We start from the raw sequence: 18,170 nt of genomic DNA on the forward strand, positions 1-18,170 counted from the left end.
TACAATCGCACACTTACCTGAACCCAACCCGTAACTTTCCACCACAGCAGTAAGAATAGCGAAGCCACAGAAACAGCCAACCAAATTCCTTCCTGAGGAAAGAATTTGCTGTTTTGCAGCTTCACTATTCTTAGCGTTCACTGAATAGTGTTCAATATCTAATTTTTTTAATAATAGTTTTAATACTTCGATGTTCTGATATAGACCCATTGTATACGTTTCCCATTTTATGAAGGGATACTTAAAATCGCCCATGAGTAGTATATTTGGCTGATTGGTATGTGATGAAAGGAACTTCAGGTATATGGGGTAGTTTTCATGGTTCATGGTTGGGGGCCTGTAGCTAGGGATGATATGGTGGGGGATTTTTCCTATGGACAGCTGGACATTGAATAGCTTAAGTGAGTGATCCTGCTTGACCAATCTAGAGGTATGATTGCTTTATATGTAAATGGAATCACCTATCCTTTCATTTTTGACTTTTCAGAGGGTGGTCTGAATATGTGATAGCCATTGTAACCTTGCACTTTAGAGGTTCGCTCTGCAGCCTTGAGTCATGTCTCTGTAACTGCACAGACATCAGCATTCTCCAGGGCAAGGAGAGCTTCCAGGGAGTGCAGTTTCTTGTTAAGACTCCTAGCATTGAGCAGTAGTACCTTCAGCTTGGCATTAGAAGCATGTGTTACGTTAGTAGGTCTGTTGGTTTGGCACTGCCTAAAAAAGCTACTATGGTGGTGGCTAATGCCTTGGCCAGTGTTCAAAAGCCTAGCAGTAACAGGTGCAGACCATCTCTGGCAAAGAAGTGTGGTTTGTCAATCATGTTGTCCCAGGCTGACAAATACTGGATCTCCTTGGAATTATTTCAGTAGCTAAACTAATTATTGAAGTCAATCCTTTTCTGTTTGTATTGTGGCATCATTCTTGGTGAGAGTAGAATGCTGCTCAGTATGAGGTTCATACCAGCCTTCAACACATATTCAGAGAGGTCCCTAGGTTCATAGGTTCATAGGTTCATACCAGGCTATCTGCCCCAGGGCATTTATAAGCCTAGCCAGAGTGTGTTTGGCTTTCGCCACCCATTTTAAATTCATTTTGCTATGCCCTTTTTCGAGGTTAGTATACTGTGCCTCTGTCTAACAGTGACACAGAAGTGATACCTGGGGTAAACCTACGATCTCCCATCCACTCATCAAGATTCCTCTTGAAGAGAGTCAATGAGGGACTCTGCCTAACCTGGACTGGGATTTTATTCCAGAGTGAAGGGAGCCTCTGGGTTATGAATCTGTCCCTCCAGCATGTCCTATTTATTTCAGTGCTGAGGTTCAAGTTTCTCGAGCGCGTAGCTCGATGGGATTTGGATTTTCTGAGGTGCAGCATGTCCATTAATTCCAGGTTGGACATAGCTTTATACATCAGGCACAGATCGCCTCTGAACAGGCAGTATTCCACTGAGTAGAGCAGGAGTTTCTTTAACCGGGCAGCATATGGCATCTGTTTGAGCCCTTTAATCCTCTTGGTGAGGTACTTTTGGGGTCTTTCCAGTTGTTGCAGGTGTCTGGTAAGGTACATCCCAAAAGGGGCATTGTACTCAATTATGGGCCTGATGAGGGATGAGTAAAGAGGCATGATGACCTCCCCTGATCTAGATGTGAATCCCTTCATGATTAGGTGGGCTATATAAAATGTTTTTCTAACCACTTTGGTCACGTGGTTGTCAAATGAGAGATTGCTATCAACTTGGGTCCCCAGGTCCCTAATTACTTCTTCTGTACTTAATGGATTACCACCTATGTGGTAATTTGTGGGCACTTTGTTTTTGCCAAAGGGGATGACTATACACTTTTTGGCGTTTAGCTTGAGGCCATGGCTCTGGCACCATCATGTTTCTCTTCATATAGTCCATGGGAGGTACATCTTGGGCATTGACACCCACATGGACTATGACTGAGTCATACTGCTAGTTGTGGATGAGTGGCTTGAATGCCTGTGTGATCTTGTGAATCCTATCCCCTGACAGGCAACTGACTGTAACCCTCTCTTAATCCAACCTGGTGAGGGGGGGGGGGGTGTTCGTGTGTCTCACAGTTGAGTCTCCTATGACCAAGATGTTTCAATATATGGTGTTTTGCCCTAATGGCTTGTTTGTGGAGATATTGCAATGTGTATTTTTATGTGTAATGGTTGGTGTTGACTTGGTTTTGTTTGCATGAAGTTATTTAGGGCATGACACAGGTAACCTATGAGGTTTTGGTAAGCTACTCGTGAATACCTCTGCATATGTGGGTTTATGTGCCGAGACCTTATTTAGTGAGAGAAATGATGTGCGTGAGCTAACAAACTGTCATTTGATTTGTCATTATGTGAGAGTTGTGTCTCAATTTTCATAATGTAACTACATCTTTCCCATACTGTTAGTTCCAGCAATAAGTGGTTCTCGGTATACATAAGACAATTGCTACATTTCTTCAGGATGCCCATGTCCACTAGGCTGGCCACGCAGATAACAGGAAAGTGGCTATCCATGGTTTCTTTTCTTTTTTTTTTTTTTTTTTTACATTGGGTTTAACCAGGGAGAAGATGGGGATACTTAAATGGACTGGGATGATAGCATGCAGACAAAGAATGAGTCCTATATTCAGTGAGAACTGCAGCTATCCAACAAGTCACTGCTGCTGTGCGAGCAACTCAGATGCTCCTAGAGCAGCAGGGGGACTGCAGAAGGTTACATAGATAATTGTTCTAAAGGAAATTTTAACTTGATAGAGTTTGAGTTTATACAGGGCACTGCCACCCATGCTGCCTAGCTCATACATGGCTTATATAGAAGAATCCTACAGGGATGGTTTCCATTTGCTTCAACAATGCTCCCTAACTTCATCAAATTGCCAAGTATTACCAAACTGGAAATAATGTATACTTTAGTGTTACAATGACTGAGTTAAGTGTTACTTTTTTATTTTAGAGCAAAGTATGTCTAGTATTTCAAAGCGATACTATTAATCACCCACATAAAAATGCAACACTACTATGACGGTAACAACATACAATTTGAAATGTAATTGACTGAATAAATAAGTAAGGCAACAAGTGAAAGATGTATAGGCGAGGATTCAGAACCACTGCATTACATGAAATAATATGAGTGGTAAAATGCAAGGTAGGACTGATTGACAGACATATAGAGTGTGATTGTACTACCTAAGAAAACAGAGTGGTCATCATCATATGCAAATGACTGAATAGTGATCAGCAAATGAGTGGCAGTATAGAAATAAGAGTAACTGTGAATGTAAGTGTGGGTAAACAACATGGTGGTGTGATTCAGAAATGTATGAAAATAGCATGATTTGGGCAGCTTGTTTGTACACCAGAATTTCCAAGTGAATACAGAAACATCAATATTAATGCAACAACATTTGTTAGGGAACATTCTCTCATCCAGTGCCAACAACAGTGTGTGCCATCACCCTGTGTGTCATAGATGGATATGACTGTGCCTACCATCTCCTCCACTGCACATGCGTAATCACACACTACTGTTTGGACAGAAACACCAAACTGGAATTTGTAGACACATGCCATCCTCACATGGCATCACATGGGATGAGTGGAATACCAGTCCTAGTGGACACTAAGGTATGTGCAGCATTGATCATACTTGCTATTGTGACCTTACAGTGGCCATCAAAGGACAGAGTGTGTATTTCACAGGCATCAGCCTCATAAATACTATACCATTTCCTTGACATCATACTGCAGCATGTGGGGGAGCATATGGTTCCCATGGTCTGCATAAGACAGAAACACCATTATGCGGGCTTTTTATGAAATAGCATATTTTACAGAGGTCCTAGGGTTCACTGACTACAACCACATTGCCAACAAGGCCCCACCTGGTCCACTTGAGTACTGGTATGTCAAACAAAAGGGCTTCTACTCCATCTAGTACCAGGTGATGTGTAATTTAGTAAGGTATTATATATAGTGAGTCTGTGTGCCATCCAGGCAGTTCTCACAATTCCCATATCTGGCACACATGTGACCTATACCAGTGATTTGTTTGGGATGATTTTCCACAAGGGCATTTTACTGGTATGTGTATAATTCCCACTACCAGGCTGTATGAATAAGCCAACAGGTGTGTTGCATGCCATCCTGTGTTTTTCAGGTAATGCTGGATGCACCCTGGAGCTATAACTCATGACACTAGTAAACAACCTGCAAAGCATACCTGATGTGTCATGCAACTCCATACTGTTGCAAACCTGCAGCATTGTCAAGACTGTATTTAAAATGCTGAAAATCCATTTCCACTGTCTAGATTCCTCTGGTGACATACTGCAGAGGTCTGCAGCAAGATATCTGGTGTCTGTGCAATGCTCTACAACATGGTGTTACATGGTGTTACACAAACACCTATAACATGAGTTCATCATCAGAGGTCCAGACACACCAGAGCCAGCAGCAGAAGATGTGCCATATGAGGAATCTTTATCAGAACCGACTGCAGGTGAACATCATACAATGCTGAGGGGGACACAATACATTGTGGTGCTGGCAAAGAAGTAGCATCTGGTCCACAGTTACAGACTAGAACAGAGACAAGAAAGATTAAAACTGAAGCATGCACTACTACACCTTCACTATGTAGTACCATGCATTGACTAGCCATGCTAAGCATCAGACATCACCTAACCCATTTAACACAGGGGGTGGACAGGGCACAGTTGACATCATTTGTACAGGTGGGGTTAGGTACAGTGACAGGAATCAGCAAAGTGTACTACATAGGTGGAAGGGTGGAATGACTAGGGAATGTGGAAGAGTTATTGTGTTACATGGCTGGATTACTGGAGAGCTGGATATACTATGTAGTGAGGGAGTATAGCTTTCTGGGGGGAAAGGTGGTAAGACATTCTGGAAGCTTGCTCAGTACTGGTGACATGAAACTGAAGATGGGAGACCACTGTAAGAACATCATAGATGTGACAAGGGTTGTTGAGTCCACAGATTGGAATGATGCACACTGTGGATGGCTTTTGCCATTGCAACACCGAGTTCATGTAATAACATTGCTACTAACACCCAATGACAAGGATGACGAGTAACTGTGAGACTGAGACTGTCTTGTCACCCTATAGAGAGGAATCTTACCTCTCAACATCTTACAGCAAGAAATCTGGTGAAAGCCATAAATAAAAGTGGGACAAAGGCCCAAATATGGGGACAAGGTTTAACTATTGCTCTTACAAGCTTAGAAAGTTGATCGAATAACAGGTTTTCCATTAGCATGAATTTTCTGAAGGGTATGAAGTCTGAAACTCAAATGTCTGTCATTATTTTCTGACTTCAATCCTCAATTATTTGCCAGTGATCTGCCAGAAAACTACAATTTTATCAAAAAACGGACCAAAAATATTAGGCGAAAATCTGCACAGTTTTGAGGTTTGAGTTACGAGAGTAATGTTATTGAGACAACTTCTGTGAATACAGCCCATTGTGCTACTGTAGGCTTACCACAAGTAGCTGACAGGGAGAAAGTGGCATTATGTGACCTTGAGGAACCTACTGTTTTTGGCATACCCACAGTGGAGACAGGGGAGTGGTGGCCACAGGTGTGGCAATGACCATGGCAGGTACAGTCATGAGACTGCAGTAGCTGTCAAGAGTGGCCATCCAATGATCCCCTCAGGTGGGGTCCTGCATGTCCGTAAGATCCAGGGCTGTATGCAGGTGTTAAAGGTTCTCATGTATGTCATCATGCTTTTCATGGCATTTGTGGCATCTGTCTATACCTAGTTCGTAATCCAGTCATCTTTTCTTGAATCACTGACCTGCACATCCATTAATTTATGCCCAGTCTGACACTTAGTTCAGGCACTGAGCAAATGCCATAGTACCAGTATCCACTAGCAAGCTATTCCTTAGTGCTATTGTTATGCTCCATGATGACACTGCTGCCCCCTGCTGTTGCTTGATCTAGTGATGACTGAGCACCATTCATTTGTCTGACAGGGATGTCCTGCTCTTCCATATCAAGTGCAGTGGTAGAGATGGGTTCTACAACCAAAAAAGCTGTATCAGTGGATGTGGGTAATAGGATGTCCTCTACTGTAACCACTGTTGATGGTAGCATCATGCTTTTGGACTATGCCATGAGTAGGCCACCATAACTGATGCTGCAATGATATTAGGCATGTCCTTTTCTGTTATGGATAACCCAAGTGTTGCATCCGTGAAGCCAGGCAAACACTCATTTGCACAACTGAAGATATATGACAATCCCTCACTCCAGTGCTTTAACAACATTTCAGGTACATTATTAGAAAGAGAAAGGGAAGACCTGCTTGATTTAATAGAGATGGATAGATATATTAAGATAGACGAGAGAAACAGATTACAACAAACTAAATAAGACCTGAAATGATAGAAGATTCATAAAACAGATAAACACAGTGATCAGGATTATTAAGAGAAATTCACATAATATAACAGAAATAAATAGAATACATTACTGTGCAGCAAAACTAATAATGGAAAAAAACTATTGCCACAAAAACATGGAGTAATCAAGGAAAGAAGGGAGCAAGTAAAATGCCATCATGGAAGCACTGAATATAGAAAACAATAAAGCAATTAAAAAGAAGTAGAACTGTTAGAAGAATATAGAAAAGGGAACAGATCATCAAAAATACTTGGAAAGATAAAATGCAACAGAAAAAAAACTGAGAAAAAATGTGACCAAGAAACTGGAGAGAAAAAAAAAATTTAACTAAGAAACTGGAGAGAAAAAAAATTAACCAAGAAATTGGATGAGAAAAATGTAACCAAGAAACCGGAGGGAAAAAATGTAACCAAGAAACTGGAGTTTGTTTGGTTTTAGTCTCCGGTCACTTGGAAAGATAGATGTCATAAAAGCAACGCACAGTATCAAAACAGATCAAGATTTATCATATACTATTGCCAATAATAAACTGAATACATGAGGACAGATAGAAAAAGGTATGCAGATAAATATAAATGAAAAGTACAAAAAAATAAATTATATACTTACCATAACGTTCCATCTGTATTGTCTATCTTCATTTATCCTTGACAGATGGGTTCAGTTCCGATATTGGAAGTGATTTGGCCATTATTACAGCTCACGCCAGCCAAAATCTCTCGGGCTTCACCTGTCCATAATCTCTCTCTCTCAATTACCTCAGATCGAGTTTGCAGAAAAGCATTTATAAACAAAAACAGAAATATACATTAATATGTATATATATATATATATATATATATATATATATATATATATATATAGGTTTACTATTGAAATCTCGAAAGTAAAAAAAAAGGGACTTAACAGTGAACTAATTCATCGAAAGTACACATAACCTAACTGTCCTAATGTCGAAAATCAGCTGTTAATGCCGAAAATGTCGGACACGACATTTTCGGCACTTAACAGCAATGCCACCCTTGCCGCTACACCTTAGCTAGCACACCTAACATCCAGATTATGCAGAAGGGCAAGCCCCCTGTGTCCCCCACACCCCCCTAACTATATATATTCCAACTCCGAGATCACACTACAGTGAGGAAAGGGATGTATTTTCCTAACTGCACTGTACCGTGATCCCTGTACATCCCTTCGAACGTTATATTTGCAAATGCACACTCCATTCACAAATATAATGTTTGCTCATTTAAACTGCACACATATGAAGTATTTGAACATCTGTAGTTCGAATACTTCATAGCTGTGCAATGGTACATCAACATTACAATGGTAAACCTATATAAATATACATATATAAATATCAAGGGGGTATAGCGGCAGTAGACTATTGGATGGAGAAATCAGGTATATATACACACAGGAGACAGTCTTTACAGTTATCCATGTGGAAAATGGTTTTTTAGAACATAAACATTTAAGATGAGTGAGCATTGGTATCTACAGGTAAAAGGGTGCGGAGCTGGGAGCACTTTTTGCCATATATGCTGCTGTTTATGGTGCTACTGGGAGCAGTGCAGTGCATATATATTATAGGGATTTTCCAAACAACACATAAACATGTCATGTAGATGATTTTTGATGATTGTTGGATTATTTGGGATGGAATGGCAGCAATTTGGCAATTTTTTTTAAGCAATGTTAGACTTTTTTTTTTTTTTGCGTTTCATTTTAGAAGTTCGAGTTTCCAAAACTCGATCTTTTGGTCTCGACCATATGAGGTTCGAGATTTTGGGAATTCGATCTTCTAAAGTGAATCCGTATATATATATGTGTGTGTGTGTGTGTGTGTGTGTGTGTATATAAGAGCTATGTCAAGAATCTCAATGGCAACACCCAGATCTGCTCTGAGCTACAGCAAAATGGCACAAAATTCACGGAAACAACTGATATCGCCATTATCCTGGCTGATAGGTTCAGTGCCAACTTTACCCCCCCACACCTCTAAAGGGCCCATAGCCATACCGGAAGAATGCAGTGTCCCTGCAATCACAACTGAACAGGTGAAAACTATGCTATCAAAAGCCAAAAATGCGACATCCATGGGACCGGACAATATCCCTGGCAGCATTCTGCATGAGCTTCAGAACGAACTAGCCCCCCACCTAAGCACCATGTTCAATCATAGCCTCTCGACAGGCTTTGCACCCATTGAATGGCGCATGGCAACAGTTGTACCACTCCACAAAGGGGGGCCCACCAGGGACCCCAGAAACTATCACCCTATTAGCCTGATGAGGCTGGTCTGCAAGGCAATGGAGCGTATCATCATAGAACTCATAAACAAGGATATTGGTAACTTCCAAACTTTGGGCCACACCCAGTTCGGATTTGTGAAGGGCAGATCATGCCTCCTGAACTTGGTCGACTTCTTCGAAACAGTCACCAAAGCTGTGGATGAGGGTAAGGCAGTCCACACAGCCTATCTTGACCTCGCCAAGGCTTTCAACACCATCCCCCATTCTGGTTCATAGGTTCATAGGTTGATACATGGCTATCAGCCCTAGGGTGTATACAAGCCTAGCCATAACAATTCCCTGGCTATTTCTTCCCACAATATTTACTTCCCTGGACCCCTGTCTAGCAGGGCAACTGACGTGATCCCCGGGGTGAATTTCCTATCTCCCATCCAAGCGCCAAGGTTTCATATGGTATCATAAATAAACTCACCAAGCTGGGTACAAATCCGTACATCACAAGATGGGTTACCAACTGGCTCACTGACAGAACCCACACTGTAAAAGAGTAGAGTAGAGTACCACAGGGTTCAGTTTTGGGTCCGCCCCTGTTTGGGATCTACTTCTCTGAAATACAGGCCAACACAGAGGGCCTCTGGCTGACAAAGTCCACAGATGACTGCAAAATGGGTGCCATAGTCGAGTCCCCAAATGACGTAGACATCCAGAAAAAGGGCCTCACCGAGACTGATGCCTGGTGTCAGAGCCATGGCCTCAAGCTCAATGCCAAAAAAATGCATTGTCATCCCCTTTGGTAAAAACCCTGTACCCACGGACTACCACATACATGGCAGCCCACTTAACACCGAAGGTGTGATAAGAGACCTCGGGACTCTAGTGGACAGAAGCCTCTCCTTTGCTAATCACATTGCCATAGTAGTCAGAAAAGCCTTCTACATAGCACACCTCATCACGAAAGGGTTCTCATCCAGGAAAAAAGAAGTCATTGCCCTCCTCTATTCAGCTCTCATCAGACCCATTATAGAGTACAATGCCCCATTTGGAATGTTCCTTACAAGGCATTTGCAGCAGCTAGAAAGGCCACAAAAATACCACACAAAGAGGATTATGGGACTCAGTTACCGTACGCTGACCGCCTCAAAAAACTCAGGCTTTACTCCATAGCATATTGCCTACTCCGAGGTGATATCTGCCTAACATACAAAGCTATGTCAAACCCTGAGCTGATGGACATGCTGCACCTAAAGAAATCCCAATCCCTCAGAGCCACACGGTCTAGAGACCTAAACCTCGTCACCACAATTAACAGAACATGCTGGAGGGATAGATTCCTGTCCCAGAGACTTCCCATACTCTGGAACAAACTACCTATCTATGTCAAGCAGAGTTTGTCACTAGCACTCTTCAAAAAAATCTTGATGAGTGGATGGGCAATAGGAAATTCACCCTGGGCATCACATCGGTGGCCCTGCTAGACAGGGGCGCAGGTAAATAGCATCCATGGGTGGTTGAAGCAGGGAACCTTGTTGGCTAGGCTTAAATGGGCCCTAGGGCCGCTAGCCTAGTACCTACCTATGAACCTATATATATATATATATATATATATATATATATATATATATATATATATATATATATATATGTATGGGTCTAGGACTATTCACTGAAAGCACATTTCACTGAAACACATTTGACTGTGCACAGTTCACTGAAACACATTTCACTGAAAGTTATATACGTCCTTTTCCCCACTGTTGTGCAACCCTGGAGTTTATATAGTAAGGGGGGGCACCGCCCCCACATTGGGGGGGTGGGGGGTGTAACCCCCCACCTATTTTAAATATTTTGAACAATATACATGGATACTTGCAATTCCAATAAATTACTCTTTTCTGAACTTAATATATATCCAAAATATGTGGGGAGCTATTCCCCCACCCCCCGATGTGGGGGTGGCACCCCCCATACCCCTCTTACTATATATACTAACTCCAGGGTCACACAACAGTGGGGAAAAGGCCATATATAACTTTCAGTGAAATGAGTTTCAGTGAATTGAGCTTTCAGTGATTTGTTCACAGTCATATATATATATATATATATATATATATGTGTGTGTGTGTGTGTGTGTGTGTGTGTGTGTGTGTGTGTGTGTGTGTGTGTGTGTGTGTATAGAAACAAAGCCAGAAGGAAGCCATATCTGCTGTTCTTGAATAAATGTAATACTTCAAAATGTATAATCCGCTTCACCAAAAACTCTTTGAGGACAGGGGATGATGAGAGAGAAGACAAGGATAAATGATGATAGACAACACAGATAGAATGCTATGGTAAGAACATAACTTCTTTATCTGATGTTGTCAATCTTCATTTTATCCTTGACAGATGGGACAGAGTCCCCAGCTACCTAAAATTCTGGGAGCACTCACGATGGGATATTCCTAAGCACCATCGAGACAAAGGATGATCTTCCCCTAGAGACCAAGTTCATTTTGTAATGAGTAATAAAGATATGGGGAGAAGCCCAAGTAGCTGCTGCACATATATCATCCAAAGAAGGTCTGGATTAGAAAACTGATGAAGTGGCTATAAATCTTGTAGAATGTGCTTCCATGGGCCTAGGCAAAGCTAATTTATTCTTATCATAAATAAATGAAATACAATCTTTCAACCATCTGGCCAATTACCTTGCTGACCTACCCAACTTTGCACTGGAAAAAGAAACAAACGGGTTGATTTTTTAATGTTTTTTGTTCTGTGAAGATAGAAATGTAATTGTCTATGAACATGAACTAAATGCAAGGCATATTCCCTATTGCTGGAATAATTTGGGAAGAAAACCAGTAAATAAATAATCCTATTGATGTTAGCCTCTGGTACTACCTTGGGTAGGAAGGAGGGCATTTGTTCATAAAGAGACTCTTTTCAAGTGAAAAATCAAATAAGAGGTTTCAGACAACAATGCCTGGATCTCTGAAACCCTTCTGGTGGAGGTAAGGCCTACCAGAAACAGTGTCTTCCAGGATAAAAACTTCAGGTCATATTCTGCAGAGAGCTCAAAGAGAGAATGCATCATGGCCTGTAACACTAAGTTCAGATCCCAAGGAGGAGTGAAATCTTTGAAAGGGTGTTTTAACAAAAGTGTGCCTCTTTCGAACAATTTATAAAATTTATGAGAGGCTAAAGAACATTCTTCTATACAATCATGAAAATTAGAAATTGCAGCTTATTGCAATCTGATGGTGGAAGGGGAAGCTCCAACATTGAAAAGAGAGGCTAAAATGTCTAAGATATGCTCTGTCAAAGCAGGAAAAAAGGGTTTATCTATTTTTCATGGGCCCAAATGGTAAATCTCTTCCATTTACTAGAGTATAGTTTTCGAGTGGAAGATTTATGAGCCGACAAGAGAATGTGGCGTACTGGAGAGGAAATATTAGGACACCTGGCAACTAATGGAATTGGAGGAACCATGATGTCAGCTTGAAGTTCCAAATGTCTGGGTGAACAAGACCACCTAGGTGTGACAGAAGTTCTGGAACTGAGTCAAGAATCCAAGGTTGTTGAATGAGATAAGGCCAAAGTAAGGGGAACCAAATCTTTTGAGGACAAAAGGGTGCAATGAGGATTACTGTCCTCTTCAACCTGAGCGCTTTCTGTAAAAATTTTGGAATTAGAGGAATTGTTGGAAATGCATACAGGAGACCAGGGGACCAATTGTGGATGACAGCATCTCTGGGTGACTTCCCCAGAGGGGTAATCAGGGTGAAATAATTGCTGCACTTTTTGTTTAGGGGAGAATCAAACAGGTCACAGCATGGTTGACCCCAATGATGGAAGATCATCTTTGCCACTTCTAGACTGAGAAACCACTCATGAGACTGAAGGATGTTGCTCAGCTTGTCTGCAATCACATTGGAACTCCCCAGAATGTGTGTTACTATTAGAACGTGATCAGAAGAAATCCCCCACTGCCACACTCTGAGGGCTTTTTAACAAAGGGGGTAAGACTTGGTTCCTTCCTGTTTGTTGATGTACCCAACCACTGACATATTGTCTGTTTGAACTGCAATAGTCCCTTGAGGAAGAGCTGTCTGAAAGTCCTGCAATGCAAGAAGCACCACTCCTAGCTCCAGGACATTGATGTGCAAGATGGCCTCTAATGGGGACCAAGTGCCTTGGACCATCTTGCTCAGATAATGCCCCTGCCCCATCTTGGAGGTGTCCATGGTCACTATGGCTGTGAGCTTTGGAAGGACAGAGTGATGACTGTGGAGGAATTGTTTGGAGTGCATCCACCAAAAAAATATCCATCTTGCAACAACTGGTGATCAGGATTAGGTCTGACAAGGGTTGGTGAAGGATAGACCACTGGGAAGCTAGTAGCCATTGCAGAATTCTCATATGAAGCCTGGCTAAAGGTACTAGAGTTGTTGATGCTGCCATCTACTAGAGTTATTGATGCTGCCATCGACCCTAGATCCTGCAAAACTAGTCAGACAGGAACCCTCTTTCTGTGGAGTATTGTTTGAACCTGTACCGTTATTCTCTCAAGTCTTTCTGGAGGAAGGGATGCTATAGTTGTTTGAGTATTTATTACAGCCCCTATGAATTCTAAATTTTGCTTTGGTGTTAAATGTGTTTTTTTGAGATTTATTGTAATGTGTAATTTCTGGCTGCTATTAACCGAAGCCTGGTGGAAGCAGTTATGAGCCAGTAATCCAAGTATGGAAACATCTGGAATCCTTGCAGTCTCAAGTGAGCATCTGCTACTACTGCCATGCATTTGGTGAACACCCATGGGGCTGTGGTGAGACCAAAGGGCACTACTCTGAACTGGTAATGACTGGCTTCCAGCTGGAAGCATAGGAATTTCCTGGAGCATTTGTACATTTTTATGTGGTAATAAACGCATCCTTGAGATCTATAGAGCAAGTCCAGTCATCTTTCTTCAGAAGGAGAAAAACAGACTGTACTGTGACCATCTGGAATTTTATTAGCTGAACCAATTTGTTCAGCACACTTAGATCCAAAATCATTCTCCAGTTCCCTGTCTTTATTGGCACTAAAAAGAATCTCAAGTTAGTTCCGGAACCTTTCTGGTCTGGTGGGACTTCTAGGATAACTCTTTTATCTAGCAATTTTTGAATTTCTTGTTCTGCTGAATCCCTCTGTTTGGGTGGAACATCAGAGATTTTCTTGTGTACAGGGGGTGGATGAGAAAAGGGAATGATATAGCCTTTGGATACGATCCGTTGCACCTAAGAATCTGTTGTTATATTTAGCCAGGCATTTAGGTGAAAGGACAAGCATCCCCTGACTGCTTCCGGAGGAAGACAATCAGGCCTCCATTCAGGAGCACTGAAAAGACTTCCCTGGGAAGGAATCCCTGAAGCCCTGGTTTTGTGGACCAGCTCTGCCACGAGGGTGGCATCTTCCATTTTGGTTCCCTCTCTACACCTGGGGGAACTCTCTCCACGTGTGTCTTGGAAAGACCCTTGGGATTTTTTGAACCACATTTTTCCACCACTCCTCTGGTTCCTAGAAAATGACCTTTGGGGGTTGGAGAAACATACGGCCACAGCAGAAAGGGTCTTACCATCCTTTTCAAGGTCTCTTTTACTTTAGGGCCAAACAAGGATGTTCCATCAAAAGGAGCACTGATGAAATAAGACTTGAATCATTCCACCAAGTCACATAAGTACATCCAGGCATGTCTCCTTATGTCAGCTACAGTTCTCATCGAGGTGTGTGACAATTCCTTTATCAGATCTCATTGGAGTCCAGTGAAATGTGCCAAGAAGTTCAAGGATCTTATAGTGGAGGTCAATGAAGCGTACACCCGCTTCCCAAATCTGATCATAGCCCAAGAATCCCTGTTGGGCAGATGGACAGAGGAACTCTCCTCAGCAAGTTCCTTTTATGACCACGACATCCACAGCTAATCCCTTGGCCCAGAATTGCTTATCCTTGGGGGCAGATAGTATTTTATCAGGTCATTTAGGGATGGGCTTGATGGTGTCTGGAGCTTTCCACGCCTGCTGTGAAATCAACTGAATGAGTTCATCAGCAGGTGGGGGTCACCTAACAGGTAGATAGGTGGATGCTGATAGATGCACATAAAATATTCCTCAGAGTAAGGGTTTTGGGACTTCCAACCACCTCTCTGATTTAAAATTTCTAAGATGTCTCCAAAAGAGACATCTTCAGGAGGTGACCATAGGGACCCTTCCCCCTCATCAAAATCTGTGTCCTCAGTAACTGATTCCTGGGGGGAATCCAAGTGCTTCCTCTTGCACTTCTTTTTCTGAGGGACCTCCTCAAGGGGATAATTTGGAGAGTTATCAGAAGATGACAGAACCTGGGCCTGTGAATTCTGAGATTTCAGCACCTGCTATCCCAGTGGAGAGGTAGGAAGAATAATTGAGCCGGAGGGGTACCTGTTCTGAGGGGGAAGGTGCTGACTGACTCACTGTAATTGAGAGGGCTCTCTCCATAACCTCTAAGGCCAGCCTCCAGAAGAGGGAAGAGAGCCCGAAACCAAGGCAGACTGTCTCGGGGTCAGGATCACTCCCCATGCCAAAGAACTGACCTTGAGACAGAAGCTGGAGCAAAACTAACTTGAGCCAAAGCTCTGAGGAGCATGGATGGCTCTAAACAACCTGGAGTCAAGATCTACCCCCTGGAACCATCAGGGTAGCTAGAGCTCCGGGAGGTCTCTGGTTCCAAAGCCACCAAAGAGCTCAGGGTATCTATCGGTTCCAAAGAAATGAATAACTCTGGAGCAGGTACAGTCAGTGCTGGGAGATCTGGAGCAGATGACTCTAAGACCTCAGAGGAGGTTAGAGGAGGAGTTGTTAGTGGGGTAAAAGAAGTTTCGGTGCCAAGACCCGAGGGGGTCGGAACTGAAAGGGGGCCTGAAAGTGCTCAGCCCACTGAATTTTATTTACTAGCCTCTCCACGTCGAGTTTGGAAAGTCTTGTGGTGGAGTGGAATGAAGAAGTAGAAGGGGACTTAGGCCTCTGCAGGAAAACTTCTGAGAGCTCCCCAGAAAAGGGTTCAATAGAAGGTGAATAGGTAGTTCTAGGCAATATGTCCTTGGTCATGAAAAGGGAAGCAGTAGTAATTTCCTGCTTTGAAGCCTTTGACATTGAAGGTCTTGAAATATCAATCAGTGCTGGAGTAGATGTCGGCATCAGTGTGTCAGTAGCAGAGGCCTGCAGTTCCGTTGAGCCTGTTTTTGCTTTTGGAACCAAAAGGGAGGTTGGAACAGAGAGACTTCTTTTCTTGCCTTTGTCCACTGAAGATGAGGATGAAGGAGATGAAATGTCTGTTTTCACTGTTTTCAGAAGATAAGGCTTTGCTAAAGGCTGAAGGAAGCAAACCTTTTAAAATGAGCTTATTTCATCTTTCCACATGGGCTCGATGGCTAAAGGCATGACAAATACTGAAGTCTTTTTGTAAATGTATGGGGCCCAGACAATATACACAAAGAGAATGAAAATCCAATGAGGGTATTTTATGGCCATAGTTCTGGCATTTTTTTTAAACCAGAGGGGCTCTTAACCTTCTCAGCCATGTCCACAAAAGTAGAAGAGGCCATGTCCACAAAAGCAGAAGAAGCTAGAAAATAGCCACTCACATACACACTACAGACAGACCAAGAACTGGTAGATGAAAGAGAAGATATATATATATACACACATATCTTTATTTTTTTTTAAAAAGGAGGTAAAGGGGAAAAAAGACAACGATGATAGCCAGGGAGGTACACAAGCATGTACAGGAAAGGGATAAGAACTACAAGAGAGGGGGGAGAGGTACTATCAATGATGATACTGGGAAATACACAAACGTGTAAGGGAAAAACATATCAACAATGATACTTTAAAGATTACATTACAACAGTGATACTTTAAAGATTACATTACAACAGTGATACTTTAAAGATTACATTACAACAATGATACTTTAAAGATTACATTACAACAGTGATACTTTAAAGATTACATATCAACAGTGATACTTTAAAGATTACATTACAACAGTGATACTTTAAAGATTACATTACAACAGTGATACTTTAAAGATTACATTACAACAGTGATACTTTACTTTAAAGATTACATTACAACAGTGATACTTTAAAGATTACATATCAACAGTGATACTTTAAAGATTACATTACAACAGTGATACTTTAAAGATTACATTACAACAGTGATACTTTAAAGATTACATTACAACAGTGATACTTTAAAGATTACATTACAACAGTGATACTTTAAAGATTACATTACAACAATGATACTTTAAAGATTACATTAAGTTTAAGGTGAAAATTAAAGAGGAGAGAAGAAACTGTTAGAAAAAGACAAAAATAATTTACCAAAACCCACTAAAGCTGGAGAGCAGTAGCTAAATGCAACCGTTTCGGAAAATGGTAAACGAGATCTAAGGTAATTGAGAGACAGGGATTGTGGGTAGAGGTGAAGCTCGAGAGTATTTGGCTGGCCTGAGGTGTAGTAACGGCCGAGTCGGTTCCGAAATCAGAACCAAACCCATCTGTCAGAGGTAAAATGAAGATTGACAACATCAGATTAAGCATTTTATGGATGACCCAAAAATATTTTATATAGATTTGGGAAACAAAGCAAAAGGAATAGAAAAACTACCAAAAAAGAAGAAACTGGCACATTTTGGTGGAGTATTTATGAAGACTGTTGAAAATAAGAAAGATTGTGAATGGACAGGAGAACTGAATGTAACATTAAGGAGCTCAAATGTAGAGGATATGAAATGGGATGAAGTAATGGCCAGAGAAACTGAGACAAAATTAAGAAAAACTCCTAATTGGAAAACCCCAGGCCCAGATGCAGTACTTAACTTATACCTAAAGGCATTAACATCTATACATAAAGATTTACCCCTGAGTAAGAATTACTTACATGCGCATCCCAAACAGACACTAATCTGGTTAGCAACAAAAAAATGATACTTCAACTTAAATAGAACCTACAGGCTATCTTGAAAACTATAGACCAATAACTTAACTCCCGACTATATACAAGCTATCCGCTGGAACTGATGCAGACAGAGTTTATAGTCATTTAAAAAAATAATCAATTATGGCAATAGAGAAGGGGAAGAATCTAAGTATGGCATGGATAGATTCAAAAAAAGCATTTGACAGCATTCCACATTCATGAATAAAGGAATGGTTACAGATATATAGGATACATGCTACATTGATCAGATACATTACAGTGACCAAGAAACAGTGGCAAACTACTTTACAGTTGTGCCATGACAAAGGGTAAATTATCATCCCAGGGATAACAACTCAAAGGGGGATATTCTATGGTGATTTTCTGTCACTGCTGAATTATGTCTTGCCCTTAACTCATTAAGCTATTTACTAAACAGATTAGGCTACCATCACAATTTGGGTCCTCGAAAACATCCTTGTT

This window comes from Protopterus annectens, chromosome 2.part1, assembly GCF_019279795.1.
Source record: "Protopterus annectens isolate FY-2018-M chromosome 2.part1, PAN1.0, whole genome shotgun sequence".
NCBI lineage: Eukaryota > Metazoa > Chordata > Ceratodontiformes > Protopteridae > Protopterus > Protopterus annectens.